Genomic DNA, 14,662 nt, shown 5'->3' with positions numbered 1-14,662 from the left:
GAATCCAGTACACGGGGAACAGTACCCAAAACTTGCGGAAGAGGAACGCTTACTCCCCAGGGAAACGCGAGTCACTCTGGCTCAACTTCGTTCTGGATACTGTAACAGGTTAAACTCTTACATATCCAGAATCAACCCCGACATACAAAATGTATGCCCTGCTTGCAATGTGTCCCCACATGACACCAACCATCTCTTTAATTGTAATGTGGAACCAACGCTTCTAACACCCCTTTCATTATGGTCCACCCCTGTCGAAACAGCAAGTTTCCTTGGGCTCCCGTTAGGGGATATTGATGACAATTTGTGACCGGTCGCAGCTATTAGGTGGGGCGAAACATTGCTACAACAACAACAACAGCCCGTACGTTTGCAAAGAACAAACATACACGTTGATCAATTGCTTGATCAAAGGTCCTTATAAACCGACACCGCAATTTCTTGATAAATTGGCCACAGGTCCACATTTTTTATTTTTTTTTTATTTATTGTATAATTCAAGCGTTGCGCTTTAGGAGGGAATCGTTAAATCATTTTTTGGGGATAACATTACCCTGTAGCTCTGCAGGTTAGCTACTAGTTATGAGTGTTTTTGCCCGTTGTGCCAGAAGTCACCTTGGGGCAACCCCGCCTATACACATTCTGTGCCCTTTTAGTATTGAAATAGAGGTGCAGACTTTGGAGGTAAAATTTTTCTCAACATGCCTTGAGAAATATTCACTGTAGGGGCATGATGCTGAGCTGTAGGGGCCATGCTAGAACAATAGGATTTTTCATGTATTTTTTTCTGTCTAGCGGTCAAGCTGCCATAAAGATATGAGTCATTAACCAATGTATGAGTCATTATCCACTATTTTTCAATAAAATTGCACGTTTTACTGTATTCTCAATTGAAATGTATGCACATAAATCGTGCTAAAGCATATTATTCTCAGATGACCATTGCGTTTTCATCCCAAAGGAATATTCCATCCCGAAAAACCACAATTTCGCCTTAAACAGTAACGGTATGGCAACGCTTCTGGCAAAACAACAAACATTATGAAACTTCAAAAATTCCCAAATAGGTCAAAAAATGTTTAGTGGAACTACCTTCTTTTTTTTATCATGTATTCGATTATTGAATACAAAAACAAAAATGTTTAAACAGCAATATATCGGCACTCTGATGTTTGGGAATGTACTTAGCTTTTTGTAGCAATATAGGAGTATTACATATATGATTTTTTTAAATAAAAAAATCAAGCTTTTTAAAGTAAAAACACCGGCGTACACCGGCGCGCCGCCGCCGCCGATGAAGTGATCGGCGTAAACCTCTAATCCATATATACATATCATGTACCTAAATATGTACAAATGGTTATGTACAGTGCATCACCCACAGAGTAGCCCTGGAATGCTTATTTATACATATATATGAGGTGTATTTTTTTTCAAGCGAGCTTGAAGAAAACGCTTCAACTAGCTAAACAGTTTCATTATGCCAAAACCATACAGATGGTGGAGGTTTATCAGCTAATTGTTACTTTTTTTCGCTGCTATGACATTCCTAACTCTAGCGCAGTATGTTTTTGACACTCAACCAGAGAATTACAAAAACAAAATACATGAAATGCGTGTGTTTGTTTGTATGTATGTCACCCTGTTTTGTTTATCTGCACATTCGTGTGTTAATTTCATTCGCTCGTTCACAATAGCGGCCCTATTTTTATACTCAGTTGAGCAGAGCTCACAGAGTATATTAAGTTTGATTGGATAACGGTTGCTTGTACATATATAAAGGAATCGAGATAGATATAGACTTCCATATATCAAAATAATCAGGATCGAAAAAAAATTTGATTAAGCCATGTCCGTCCGTCCGTCCGTTAACACGATAACTTGAGTAAATTTTGAGGTATCTTGATGAAATTTGGTATGTAGGTTCCTGAGCACTCATCTCAGATCGCTATTTAAAATGAACGATATCGGACTATAACCACGCCCACTTTTTCGATATCGAAAATTTCGAAAAACCGAAAAAGTGCGATAATTCATTACAAAAGACCGATAAAGCGACGAAACTTGGTAGATGAGTTGAACTTATGACGCAAAATACAAAATTAGTAAAATTTTGGACAATGGGCGTGGCACCGCCCACTTTTAAAAGAAGGTAATTTAAAATTTTGCAAGCTGTAATTTGGCAGTCGTTGAAGATATCATAATGAAATTTGGCAGGAACGTTACTCTTATTACTATATGTACGCCTGAATAAAAATTAGCAAAATCGGAGAAGGACCACGCCCACTTTAAAAAAAAAAATTTTTTAAAGTAAAATTTTAACAAAAAATTTAATATCTTTACAATATATAAGTAAATTATGTCAAGATTCAACTCCAGTAATGATATGGTGCAACAAAATACAAAAATAAAAGAAAATTTAAAAATGGGCGTGGCTCCGCCCTTTTTCATTTAATTTGTCTAGGATACTTTTAACGCCATAAGTCGAACAAAAATTAACCAATCCTTTTGAAATTTGGTAGGGGCATAGATTTTATGGCGTTAACTGTTTTCTGTGAAAATGGGCGAAATCGGTTGATGTCACGCCCAGTTTTTATACACAGTCGTCCGTCTGTCCTTCCGCATGGCCGTTAACACGATAACTTGAGCAAAAATCGATATATCTTTACTAAACTCAGTTCACGTACTTATCTGAACTCACTTTATCTTGGTATGAAAAATTAACGAAATCCGACTATGACCACGCCCACTTTTTCGATATCGAAAATTACGAAAAATGAAAAAAATGCCATAATTCTATACCAAATACCAAAAAAGGGATGAAATATGGTAAGGTAATTGGATTGTTTTATTGACGCGAAATATAACTTTAGAAAAAACTTTATAAAATGGTTGACACCTACCATATTAAGTAGAAGAAAATGAAAAAGTTCTGCAGGGCGAAATAAAAAACCCTTAAAATCTTGGCAGGTATTACATATATAAATAAATTAGCGGTATCCAACAGATGATGTTCTGGGTCACGCCTTCACATATACAACTACCACCACTCCCTTTTAAAACTCTCATTAATACCTTTAATTTGATACCCATATCGTACAAGCTCATTCTAGAGTCACCCCTGGTCCACCTTTATGGCGATATTTCGAAAAGGCGAACACCTATAGAACGAAGGCCCACTCCCTTTTCAAAATACTCATTAACACCGTTCAATTGATACCCATATCGTACAAAGTCTAGAGTCACCCCTGGTCCAGAAAGGCCCACTCCCTCTTAAAATACTCATTAACTCCTTTCGTTTGATACCCATATTGCACAAACGAATTCTAGAGTCACCCCTGGTCCACCTTTATGGCGATATCTCGAAAAGGGGTCCACCTATAGAACTAAGCCCCACGCCCTTTTAAAATAATCATTAACACCTTTCATTTGATACCCATATCATACAAACAAATTCTAAAGTCACCCCTGGTCCACCTTTATGGCGATATCTCGAAAAGGCGAACACCTATAAAACGAAGGCCCACTCCCTTTAAAAAATACTCATTAACACCTTTCATTTGATACCCATATCGTACAAACAAAGTCTAGAGTCACCCCTGGTCCACCTTTATTGCGATACCTCGAAAATGCGTCCACCTATAGAACTAAGGCCCACTCCCTCTTAAAATACTCATTAACTCCTTTCGTTTGATACCCATATTGCACAAACGAATTCTAGAGTCACCCCTGGCCCACCTTTATGGCGATATCTCGAAACTGCGTCCACCTATAGAATTAAGGCCCACTCCCTTTTAAAATACTCATTAACACCTTTCGTTTGATGCCCATATTGTGCAAACAAATTCTAGGGTCACCCCTGGTCCACCTTTATGGCGTTATCTCGAAACGGCGTCCACCTATGGAACTAAGGATTACTCCCTTTTAAAATTAACACCTTTCATTTGATACCCATATCGTACAAACGCATTCTAGAGTCACCCCTGGTCCATCTTTACGGCGATATCTCGAAAAGGCGTCCATCTATAGAACTTAGGTCCACGCCCTTTTAAAATACTCATTAATACCTTTCATTTGATACCCATATCGTACAAACGCATTCTAGAGTCAACCCTGATCCACCTTTATGGCTATATCCCTAAATGGCGTCCACCTATAGAACTATGCCCCACTCCCTCATAAAATACTCTTTAATGCCTTTCATTTGATACACATGTCATACAAACACATTCCAGGGTTTCCCTAGGTTCATTTTCCTACATGGTTATTTTCCCTTATGTTGTCACCATAGCTCTCAACTGAGTATGTAATGTTCGGTTACACCCGAACTTAACCTTCCTTACTTGTTGAATATGCAACACTATACAACACTATCAAAAAGGTCGACAAAAAGCGGTTTCAACTGAAAGCCATAGTACAGGTCTACAAGTAGGATATGTAGCAGAACGCACATACACAGCCACGCTCACCTGATAAAATGCTTGTTCTCGTTCTTTTTTTTTTGTGGAAGCTATTTGGCACTGTTGTACTTCTTAGGTCCAAGAAAAGTGTAATAGCAACTAACGAAAACTGTGTAAAATTTTTATTGTAAAATTACAAAGAAATATCCTTATTTACTTTCAAACGAGCACTTAATTACATCTCTCTTTAAAATCCATATGTGTTGGACAATTTTAATTAACAAATTGTGATACTTTATTACCTGGAACGATTGCTAAAACATGACCAAAACCGTTGTGGGAAGTATGAATAGATGCGCTTTTGCATCGATTCCAATAAGTCGAATACTTTTTCGCTTTGGATTATTGATAACAGGACAAAACGCGTCTTTTCATTTCTCTTTCTACATTTTTTGACGGGTTATTGCAGTCGATCTCGGTTTCAAACTGCTTTTCGTGGAGAACTTTTGAACGGGCAGAAAAACTTAGCACCCGTATTTGTATTCTTAATACTGGAATAACTACGCGTCCTCAGATACCCCAATTCAAGACTTTTGTATAATTTTCTGTAGGACACATATAGGTGCACTAGATTTTCATACTAAATTCTTTCAAAAAAATGTACCATCACAGCAACCCATATCTGATATTCCACTCCCTTTTTTGTTTCCCTGTGTCGCTTTCCACGACAGCAACCCTGGTAATTTTGACACTTCGTTCAGTGTCAAACGAATGTTCCACGCAGGTTCCACTGAGTTCCACAATAGTTTGACACTGACCAAAATGTCAAACGGCAGTGTGTTAGAAAGAGAAAGGAAATGTTTCCCTCTCATACATATCATACTTGTAAACCTGTACTATGCTGAAAGCGCTTAGCCAACTCAACTCGATTACTTTTTATTGTTGCTTTCCATGCAATTCGGTAAGCTAGCTAGTGTTTTAATTGCACTAGTTAGCAACGAAATACAGCTATGTACATACTAGGGGTGTAGTAAATATACCAAATTAATTTTGATATTCACATTCACTATTCAGTATTTCACATTAACACAGTATTTCACTCCTTTGCACATAAGACTACTTCTGGCTAAAGCGTACTTAAAACCTACGCTACTCTACTATTGTGAGATTTACTCAAACTGTGACTATGTGTGCAAGAACAAACTAAATCAGAGCCAGCCATACAAATCCTAAAACAATTGCATAAGTGTGTGTAAAAATTGAGTGACAACTCCCAACAGTGTGCTAAAAGAAAATGTGGACTGTGAAGTTCGAAATTAAAAAGTACTCTGGTTATTTGATTTCAAGCTAATCCTAAAAATATTTACTTATATTCATATAACTAAGAACGCAGAGGTCGAGCTAGCCAGATAAAACTTTTTTATAAAAAGGTATGGTGTTTCTTCAATGCAAAATTTACTTAAAAAAATCACTTTTTCATTAAGAAAGAACTGTAAAACAAAATAAATGTAAACATAGAAATATATATTTTCAAAACATAAAGTTATTCAATAAAAAAATGTATAAAAATTAATAAAACTAAGTAGAACGTATAAAAAGTTACTTATATTAAATTGTTAATATTTATTAATAATTAATTAATTATTATTAATTATTAATATTTTAATTGTTAATATTAATATGTGTGTTCACAGGAACTTAATAATACTAACTAAAATGTATTAAAAGTCAATTTAACCTTGCAGCATATTGTCCGTGAAAATAGGCACTCGAATGGAGTGGAATGAAGAACAGTAGGAGGGCCCGAGTTGCACTGGATCAATCATTGCATCAATATTAAAGATAAATTTAGAAAAAATAATTAAATACTTGAGAGTAAGCAAACATTTTCTTTCAATTACTGCAATTAAGGTGTCCTAGATGCTATATTTTCCAAAATTATAACATTTTATGTCTGTTTAAAAATTTAACTTCAATTTCCCTAAGATTTCCGTAATATGGCCATTAGTGATGTTTGTGTGTGTGTGCAAATTTTGAGCGATCAGCTGTTAGTTGCTCTACTTGGTAAAGTTTACAACAGGGATGCACCTTAACGTTAAGCTAATCGTTTATCAAAAAATTTCCACCGTTTCCGTTGAAACACTTCGAAATATTATCGATAAAGAAATTATCAAGATAAATTGTATCTCGTTTTTAAGCGAAACGAAAAGCTTTCGTTATCGTTAAAAACGTTAACAAAAACGTGATACTTTATGTTTGAATTGTGCTGGCAATGCTATAGCCATGGTGAAGCCGTAAGGTGGTAACAGCGAGCGGACATACACACACAAACTGCATGTAATTTGTTTGTGTAATTCGTTGGTGGTAATGTCAAAAATACTCTGAGGAATGTTCGTACTGTCAAAATTCATGAGAAAAGTTGCAATCAGCTTGGCTAATGCTTTCACCTTTAATGACTCCGCCATCAATCAGATTTGCCAGCATAGTTTGAAATTAATAATCAACATAAACGATTTGATTTCGTTTTGATGTGGCAGAAAACGAAACAAAATCATTTCGTTAATTTGACGTTCTTAACGTTAATAAACGAAACGAAATGACTTTGTTTCGTTTATTAACGTTAATTATCTTAACGAAATGATATCGGTTCGTTGGTTAAGCATGCCTGGTTTACAATGGTTTATGGCAGAGCCGGCCAAAAGTTGCCCATTGTGCAATTTGAGTTCGTATTTTCACACAGACACTAACGATGTGCGATCACGATCGTTTGGTTTCGCTTGTCACTCACTAAAATCAACAGTGAATGCAAAAGGAAAAGTCCATGCTACTTTTTGGGCACATAATAAAAACAATATGCTGCAATGTTAAAGTGAATTTTAATACGTTTTAGTTAGTATTATTAAGTTTCTTTGAACATACGTATTAATATTGACAATTTAAATATTAATAATTAATTAATTATTAATAAATATTGATAATTTAATATAAGTAACCTTTTATACGTTCTACTTAGTTTTATTAATTTTTATACATTTTTTTTTTATTGAATAACTTTATGTTTTGAAAATATATATTTCTATCTTTACATTTACTTTGTTTTATAGTTCTTTCTTAATGAAGAAGTGGTTTTTTTAAGTAACCTGCTAACACTCCCCACAATGTGGCTAACGCGTTTGCTGATTTTTTAGTTCTAATTTTGCTAATAATGATGCTAGTCCCTCGTCTGACTTCTCGTCTGAAATTTATTCATCCCTAAATTTTGGTTCAATGTCAATTTCATCTGAAGATATCTTCAGTGGCATCTCGAAACTGAGCAACTCTACTAAAGCTGACATTGATGGTCTCTCGGCTGCCTTGCTAAAAGGATGCACTTCCCTAGTTGTCCCGTTAGAGATCATGTTCAATTTATCACTTAGCTTTGGTGAGTTTATTGATGCTTGGAAATTCGCCTCGATAACTCCTATTTATAAATCTGGCAGTAAGACTGATGTCTGCAATTACAGGCCAATTTCAAAGCTTTCCACCGTTTCTAAGCTATTTGAGTGCGTTGTCAAGGAAAAGATTTATTTTTCAGTGAAACACTTGATCTGTCCGAGACAGCATGGGTTTGTTTCTGGTCGCTCTACCGTTTCCAATCTTGTGGAGTTCAGTGAATATTGTATCTCTGCCTTTTCATCTGGTCTTCAGGTCGACTGTATTTATACCGACTTTTCCAAAGCTTTTGATAAGGTATCGCATGATGTTCTAATTCACAAGCTGTACTGCCTTGGCTTTCATTCAACCTTTTTGCAGTGGCTAAAATCATATCTAAGTAATAGATGGTGTGCCGTCTCTCTTGATGGGGTATCATCAGATCCCTTTTTGGCGACATCGGGCGTCCCGCAGGGTAGTATTTTGGGACCATTGCTTTTTATCTTATTCATCAATGACATTAGCTCATGCTTCTCTTACGCTAGATTTCTGTTGTACGCCGATGATCTCAAAGTTTACTCTGTTGTAAATTCCGCAAACGATATGATTAATCTTCAAGCTGATATTGATAAACTTTACTCATGGTGCATTCGATCTCATCTTTCATTAAATATAAATAAATGCTTCCACGTAACCTACTCAAAATCTCGTTCAAATCTCAACAGTTCGTTTAGTATCGCTAACAGTACGTTGCAGACTGTTGAAAAAATCAAAGATCTTGGGGTTGTATTTGATACAAAATTTATGTTCGTGAACCATATTGATTGCATCGTTGCCAAGGCCTATGCTATGCTAGGCTTCATTCGGCGTAATAGTTCGGAGTTTTCTGACCCGTATACTTTAAAAGTACTCTACTCCTCATTCGTGCGTTCTCATCTTGAGTATGCTACCATCATTTGGAGACCTTTCCAACAATTCTCAATCAACAGGCTTGAGCGAGTTCAAAAAGTTTTTCTTAAGTATGCTTTACGGTCATTAAGGTTTACATACCCTCTTCCTCCATATACTGCTCGTTTACTTCTTTTGAATCTTAAATCCCTGGAAGCCAGGAGATCTATTCTCTCCTTGACTTTCTTGTTTGGCATTATCCACGGAGATGTAGACTGCGCTGACCTTCTTGTGGAAATTAATTTTAATGTTCCAAGGAGGGATCTTCGTAATGTTTGCCCGTTTTATGGTATCAATATTAGAACCAATTATAGAAGGAATGCGCCAATTGTACGTGCCCTGAACGAATTCATAAGATTTCATCTTCTATTGAGCTTGATTTTTCTATGGGTAGGGACGCTTTTATAAATATTTTAAAGTCAGCTATTTAATTGCTTTTAAATTGTTTGTTATAAGAACTTATTATTTTTTTGTAAACTATATATTTACATGTATATTTTGTTATCTTTGTGTTAATATTTTTTGTATCTACCATTATTGGCAGTCTGTAAGACCTGTATCTCTATAGACTGAATAAATAAATAAATAAATAAATAAATAAATAAATTTTGCATTGAAGACACACCATACCTTCTTTTATAAAAAAGTTTTATCTGGCTAGCTCGACCTCCACGTTCTTAGTTATATGAATATAAGTAAATATTGTTAGGATTAGCTTGAAATCAAATAACCAGAGTCGTTTTTAATTTCGAACTTCACAGTCCACATTTTCTTTTAGCACACTGTGGGGAGTTGTCACTCAATTTTTACACACACTTATGCAATTGTTTTAGTATTTGTGTGGCCGGCTCTGGTTTATGGGTTGAAAAGACTTGATCACGATTCACAACATGCTGAAAGGATGCTAAACATTTCTTTCGAAAATCTTTTAAAAGTCAAAACACTGTCCTTCCTCCATAAATTGATACACACGAAGGAACCTAACTATCTATATCGTAAGCTTATTTTTCTGCAATCAAGATCGGTGCTTCTTCTTACGCACATTAGATACCGCACGCTGACCTCTGAACGTCAATTCTTTGTTACTGTAATACGTCTTTGGAACTCCCTACCTACAAGTCTCCGACTCTTAAGTAATGCTCTGCACTACAAAAAAGAGCTAACATAATTTTTTAACGACTCTTAAACTGGATTTCAACTTGTTGTTGTTAAAATGTTCATTTCTAAGTCCCTTTTCCTTTCTCTGTGTCTTCTTTATTTGTTAAATACTATTCTATCTATAATCAGTCAAGGTGTCGCCAGAGCCTCGTATGTTAGTGAAACAGGATTCGCCGCGGATAGGTGAGGTTGACAATTGGGTTTGGAGAAGCTATATATTGCGCTGGAAACCTGAAAGGTTGCTGTCTTATTATTATAAATGTTCAATTTTTATAGCTCATGCTATTCATGACTAGCACTGTTAAATATTTTGTCAAAATTGTTGTGCTAGGAACAAATTTTCAAATAAAATACAAAAAAAAATTGTTGGTGATTATTTGTCATTTTTTAATAAATTTTGTTGATATTTTTCCAATATTTGTTAAACATTTTTTTTGAAGAAGTTCACGATTCTTTATATAAATCGTCAACTTTCGCACATTCTGAACAAAATGGATAGCGTGTCCCACAAAAAGAAAGTAAAGATGTCTGCTATTTGGAATAATTTTTCCAAATCGAATAAAAATAAACCCATGGCGATTTGTTCCTATTGAAAAAAGGAGTTCAAATCAAGCGGCAACACAAGCTATTTGTGGGATCATCTCCACGTTGCGCTTTGTACTCGACCTCAAAGGAGAAATATGATGGCTGTAATAACTCACCTCTTATACTATGCGTACACAATAATGAGTCACACAAATACGTTAATAAAGTATATTTAATTATAGTTGAATGTTGCACAAATATTATGGGCTCGTAGCCAATGAGTACACAACCATACACCGGTAATTCATATATTACACACTACTCAGGTAACTAACAACTACTCGCTGGTCTTCATCAAACGTCATCCACTGTCTGGAGTGCATGCACACACACATACAGGTCTATACAATGGCGAAAAAGAAGCTTCTGCCTCAAAAGCTGGACTGGCTTCGTTAGCAAGTGTGCTAATACACGTCCAAAAAAATTTAGTTAAAATTTAGAACAGCGGCCGACTGCTAATACGCGTCCGAAAATATGATGGGTATCAAACGACGCGTCTAGACACCAAGATGTAAGCTCTGTGTGGAGATATTTTTATAGTTGAATTTAACAGTTTTCATGTGGTTGTTGTACATAGAATGAAAATTGGTGTAGAAAAAGGTTTTGCACCTATTTAATTTAAATCCGAAAAAGGTGTTGGACCGGCAAGTGCAATTTTTTATAATCGCGGCCGATGGCGTCCAATGCAGAAAGATGTTCTGCGCAAAAATACTATGGATTCTTTCCCCGATTTCGGAGTGGTCCGGGGTCATTTTGTGGTTTTTCGTACATTTTTTAATAGACATACACTTTTTTTCCGCTTTCGGATTATTGATACTGAGGTATTTTGCTCAGATTAAATTTGACCTTTGATTTGTTTGTCCGACCAGTGTAATTTTTTATAAGGTCGGACAGAAACCGCTAATGCAGAAAGTGATCTGGATCCCCCACCCGGTTTCGGAGGGGTGCATGGTTATTTATCGGTTTTGCAAAGACGATACTGCTTTCTCTGAAGGTATCGTCGACTAGAACAGGAACCTTAGTTTTCCAAACTCCTCCAAAATCTTTACACACCTGCAATGACTTGAATTTCATATTTAAAAGAATTAATACGTATGTACATTCGTGTTCACACCCCTATACGCCATTTTTGAATTTTTTTTTTTTTGCAACTGCCGCATTGCTTTGCGTGATTTTTTTGAATATAAAAACCTATTTTTTCACGTAATTCGAAACTTTGGAATTGTTTTGAAAATAGACTTCTTTAGTCGACGATAATTACAAAATTAACAGCACTGCTACAACAACAAAAATAACAGCATCAATTCCCAAATATCTTCACTTTTGTTTTTTGTAAAACTCATGGGCTCCATAAGACCCTTCGATACTATCGGCGCCCCCATCGGGTTAGGGGGTCAGAAAATAACCGCGGTAGGTATGCCTGTCGTAAGAGGGGACTAAAATACCAGATTCAAGGGGCAAGTAGCGCAACCCTTCAGGTTGCCAGCGCAATATACAGCTTCTCCAAACCAAATTTTCAACCTCACCTATCCGCGGCGAATCCTGCTTCACTAACAGACGAGGCTCTGGCGACCCCAAGCTCCTCATGGAACTTGGACACTCAACACAAAAAAGCCCGAAAATTTGAGGATGACACCACACGTCCACTTACGCGAAAAGACTAGACCGGAATGCACTAAGGGATTTTGCACGGATTAATTAATTTTTATCTTTTGAACGACGCAAAATTTGTTTTGCGCTTTCGGATTCGCGATCCTAGCACCAATGAGTTATTTTTGGACGTGTTTTAAGTGTTATGCTACCGTATAGAATTACCTTTTGTTTTCCGCCTTCCGATTATTAATAATGAGATAAAGACGAGCCGTTTGTCCAATATTTTTCGACAATTATTATCGCTGTTCTAGACTTTTACCCGAAAAAGTTATATTTTACATACGCAACATACCTTATGATATGTAATTAGGTGCTTTGAATGTTTGTAGACTTGCCACAATAAATTACTTCAAAACCACAATCGATTCTTGATTTTAACAGGTTAAGGAATGCGTAAATCGGTAATAGTCTAGTTGAGGGGTCGACTGCTAATACGCTACCAAAAACATCGAGAGAGATGTTAAACGACGCGTCTTGACATCAGTATTAATAATCTGAAGGCGGAAAATAAAACCCGCGGGTACCTCCGAAACCGCGGGTCGGATCCATATTATTTTTGCGCAGAACACCTTTCTGCGTTGGCGGCCTTCGGCCGCGCTTATAAAAAATAACCCTGGGCTACGCCATGCCAAGTCCGGGTGTGTGGTATAACCGTGGCTACCGCCACGGTGATGCACAATTTTTTTTGGGGGTACAAACACAACAACAACCACATGGAAATCGCCAACTTCAACTGCAAATATCTCCGGACAGAGATAAAATTTTTCTTTTCCGCCATCGGATTAATGCTCTCGAGATTAATACGCGTCTTTTGACACCTCTCACGATATTTTTGGTAGCGTATTAGCAGTCGACCCCTCAACTAGACTATTACCCGTAAATCAAACAAAGCTTTCTAAAATTAGCTATTTAACTAATTCATCTCGAAATTAAATTTAACTAAAAACAGGATAAAAGTCTAGTTGAGGGGTCGACTGCTAATACGCGTCAAAAAATATCGAGAGAGGTGTCAAAATACGCGTATTAATCTCGAGAACAATAATCCGAAGGCGGAAAAGTAAAATTTTATCTCCGCCCGGAGATATGGTAATAGTCTAGTTGAGGGGTCGACTGCTAATACGCGTCCAAAAATATCGTTCAAAAGACGCGTTTTAATCTCGAGAACAATAATCCGAAGGCGGAAAAGAAAAATGTTAACTCGTTCAAAAGATATTAACGAAAAACCGAAAAAAGACCCGCGAGTACCTCCGAAACCGGGCGTGGGGTCCATAGTATTTCTTTCTGAGTTGGCGGGGTAATAGTCTAGTTGAGGGGTCGACTGCTAATACGCTACCAAAAATAGCGAGAGAGGTGTCAAACGACGCGTCTTGACATCAGTATTAATAATCCGATGGCGGAAAATAAAAATTTTAACGCGTTCAAAAGATATTAACGAAAAACCGAAAAAAGACCCACGGGTACCTCCGAAACCGGGTTTCTGCGTTGGCGGCCTTCGGCCGCGCTTATAAAAAATAACCCTGGGCTACGCCATGCCAATTTCGGGTGTGTGGTATAACCGTGGCTACCGCCACGGTGATGCACAATTTTTTTTGTGGGTATGAACACAACAACAACCACAGGGAAATCGCCAACTTCAAAATATCTCCGGACAGGGATAAAATTTTTCTTTTCCGCCTTCGGATTCTTGTCCTCGAGATTAATACGCGTCTTTTGACACCACACTCGATATTTTTGGTAGCGTATTAGCAGTCGACCCCTCAACTAGACTATTACCCAAATATCTCCGGACATAGATAAAATGTGTCTTTTCCGCCATCGGATTATTGTTCTTGAGATTAATACGCGTCTTTTGACACCTCTCTCGATATTTTTGGTAGCGTATTAACAGTTGACCCCTCAACTAGACTTTTACCAAAAATTCAATGTTGCGAATGTACATCTGAATATATATGGATGTGTAGTAAATATTTCATGATAATCATATACATATGTAATACTCCTATATATTCTAGAACTTTGCAGATAGCTCACACTAACATTACTATAACACTTTTAATATTATTTATCTCTTATTGCTTACATTATTAAATTTTACAAATTTCTCTACAGTAGCAGTTCAGAATATTGCATTTCACTTTATTTTTGCAAATTAAAAATGCAACTGCAAATCTTTACGCACAGCCATATTAAATGCGTTGTTTTTGTTAAAGGTAATGCCACATTAGGCTGCACTACGCAGCACTGCACTGCACTACAAAATATTCTTTGCATGTATTCTTATGAAGCAATTCACACCTAGTGTCAGCAGCACTGCGCGATCCGACACAGGGTGGCAAATTTGATCAACTAGGCAAAAAAGCCGCGTTGGGAAGTGTCGCGCAGTGCTGCTGCCGCTAGGTGTGAATTGCCTCATAAGAATACATGCAAAGAATTTTGCACCATCTTTTTTCAATCTGGGAAAAAGAGTGTGGAACTCTCCTTCTTCATATCTTGAGGATGAGATGTCT

The 14,662-nt window shown here is 36.7% G+C and overlaps 1 protein-coding gene across 3 annotated transcripts in view; it reads right to left on the bottom strand.

Annotated features, from left to right (window-relative positions):
• Window positions 1-14,394, bottom strand: part of Vamp7 (Vesicle-associated membrane protein 7) — a 44,320-nt gene extending 29,926 nt beyond the window's left edge. For 2 of the 3 annotated variants that reach the window (XR_010952926.1, XM_067782991.1), the window contains exon 1: window positions 14,236-14,394. The gene's annotated coding sequence lies outside the window, so the exon portion shown is untranslated. Of the gene's footprint in view, window positions 1-12,317; window positions 12,427-14,235 lie in introns of those variants that run through there. The other variant, XM_067782992.1, reaches the window with a different exon arrangement.
• Window positions 14,395-14,662: the final 268 nt, after the last annotated feature.

The sequence above is a fragment of the Eurosta solidaginis genome, chromosome 4, assembly GCF_040869045.1.
Source record: "Eurosta solidaginis isolate ZX-2024a chromosome 4, ASM4086904v1, whole genome shotgun sequence".
Classification (NCBI taxonomy): domain Eukaryota; kingdom Metazoa; phylum Arthropoda; class Insecta; order Diptera; family Tephritidae; genus Eurosta; species Eurosta solidaginis.
This window is presented reverse-complemented; position numbering and strand designations above follow the sequence as displayed.